The sequence below is a fragment of the Bos mutus genome, chromosome 24, assembly GCF_027580195.1.
Source record: "Bos mutus isolate GX-2022 chromosome 24, NWIPB_WYAK_1.1, whole genome shotgun sequence".
Lineage (NCBI taxonomy): Eukaryota > Metazoa > Chordata > Mammalia > Artiodactyla > Bovidae > Bos > Bos mutus.
The window spans coordinates 16,426,587-16,429,095 of record NC_091640.1 but is presented as its reverse complement, the minus strand read 5'-3'; the positions used below and the strand labels follow the sequence as shown (position 1 = coordinate 16,429,095).

Genomic DNA, 2,509 nt, shown 5'->3' with positions numbered 1-2,509 from the left:
CAATAGAAGTTCTTTATATATTTTATTTAATCTTATCTAATTTTATGCATATGAAATATCTTCCTGCAGTGAGTGTTATCTTTTTATTATTTATGTAATAACCTTTTGAGAAATGAAAATGTTAATTCTAATATATTTATATTTACTGATTCTTTCATGGGTTACACATATTAGGTCTTGTTTAAGAAATTATTTTCTATGCTAAGGTCTTTAAGATGTTACTGTCTATTATTTTGCAATTTTGTCTTTACTATTTAGACATTTACATTTAATTTTTTAACCTACCTGATGATTCCTGTTAGTAGTGTTAGGTAGAGATCCAAATACATTTTTTAATGAACAATTGACTGTCCTGTGCTTAGTCACTCAGTTGTGTCCGACTCTTTGCAGCTGTATGGAGTGTAGCCTGCCACAATCCTTTGTCCATGGGGATTCTCCAGGCAAGAATACTGGAGTGGGTTGCCATGACCTCCTCCAGGGGATCTTCCCAACTGAGGGATGGAATCAGATCTCCCACATTACAGGTGGGTTCTTTACCATCTGAGGCACCAGGGGAGCTCCTCTGTCCATTGAGTTTTCCAGGTAAAAATATTGGAGTGAGTAGCCATTTCCTTCTCCAGGGGATCTTCTCCACCCAGGGATCAACCAGTCTCCTGCACTCCTGCATTGCAGGCGGATTCTTTACAATCTGAGCCATATACCTGGGATTAATCAACTTCCCAGGAGATGTTGTTGGTCTAACTTAGAAGGGTTCTTTCTCTTATCTCACTTGCATTTTCCCCCTAAATTAATTTCTATAACTTCACAATATATTTTGCTATTTGGTAATATGTTGACTATTCTTGATATCTGCAGTGTACTGTTTATTCTTATACTTTGCTTTCTGTACATATTTTAGAATCAACTCAATCGCTTCTCAGCCTTTTGGCTAAAATCAAGTGTAGAATCAACTCACTATTTTTTTTTTTTTTTAATGCTGTCAGAATTTTTCCTGGAATTTATCTGGGGTAAAATTACATCCTTTCACTATTGTTTCCTCTTATTTATGAGCATTGTATATGACTCCATTTGTTTAACTATTTTAATGTCTTCCAGTAAAGCTCTATACATTTTTTAATGAGGCTTGCAAATTCTATGCTTTAAAAAGATTCATACTTTATACCTTTAATTTTGGTGATTTTATATTGTTTTATCTTTTTTTTTTCTTTTTCCAAAATATTTATTTTACAGAAATGCAATGTATTGCATATACTAATTCTTAGTATTGAGCAACTTGCTAAATTATCTCATAATATTTTTCATAGCCAAATGTCCTTAGGAATGGCAATCTAACCATTTAAAAAGAAAGTTTAAAAGCCTATGAGAAATGGAGGCAAATAAGAAAATAAAACTTGAAGATATATAAGCGTTCTAGTCAACATCATTCTAATGATGGAAAAATTTACAATAAAATTCTCATGAATGGATTTTTACAAATCCTGTTTTTGTATGTTTTACTGGGATGTGTCTACTGCTAAGAAATTGTGTTCTGCCTTGTTCAGATACCAGGTTCTTTTCTTGTTGGAATGATGCTTTGGGGTTTATGATAGAAAAGTAAAATCTAACACCTTTCCCCTAACCTCCATCCCTTCTTCAAAAGAAACTGCTCTGTTTGATCCTCTTCGTGAAGTTCCTATTGACAGGACATCAATCATTTTATTTGTATACCACTTTTCACAGGACTAAATGTGCTTTACAGAATTAGTAACATCCCAGTTCCCAACATAGACTGACAGATTATTTGTTCAAAAGGCAAGCTTATCAAGTCTGCACTGCTTACCTTTCTGTGTGCAGAGCTGTATTGGCTGTCTGTGAAATGAGGGGAGCATCAGGTGTCCCTGGCATTTGACAAGCAGAGGTGCTGTGGATGTCTCTGCTAGGCCCTTTGGAGCAGCAGGCTGTGGGCTCCTTGTGTCTGAAAGGCCATATGAACCTGCAGGGAAGAGGATGTGCCAGTTCTCCAGTGGCATTTCATAGGGAATTCACTGCCATGAGACTCAACTCCTTGGGTTGAAAGTCATCAAGGAGTACTAATCATTCTAGGGGCTGCGCTTGGTAACCAAGTCCCAGGGGTTAGGTAACATCAAATAAAACCAGACACAAATGTCATTTCTTTATTATCAAAAATTATAATCTTTTTTTTTTCCCCCTTCTTAAGTGTGGTTCTTCCAATCTGGTCAGGCTTATCTTTTCAGTTTCTCTGTGGGCATTTCATCTTCTTTGCTATGCTTCCCCAGGTGACAATTTTTTTTTGATCATTATTAACACACTGTTCTTGCTTTCCAAGTAATCAGATTACATGGGCATGAATTCTATTTCAATAATTCAAACTAAATTCATGTTCCTTTAAATTTTTAGTTTTTATGTATGCATATCTACATATATGTTGTAATATCTATATAACTTCTAATATTGGGCCAGAGAAATGCAATCATGTTAATTTCTGTTTGAGCCCTACAGGCGAGCTGTA

The 2,509-nt window shown here is 35.3% G+C and overlaps 1 pseudogene; it reads left to right on the top strand.

Moving 5' to 3' along the window:
• The first annotated feature begins 908 nt into the window (after window positions 1–908).
• On the top strand, window positions 909–1,022 carry LOC138985459 (U2 spliceosomal RNA; annotated as a pseudogene).
• Window positions 1,023–2,509: the final 1,487 nt, after the last annotated feature.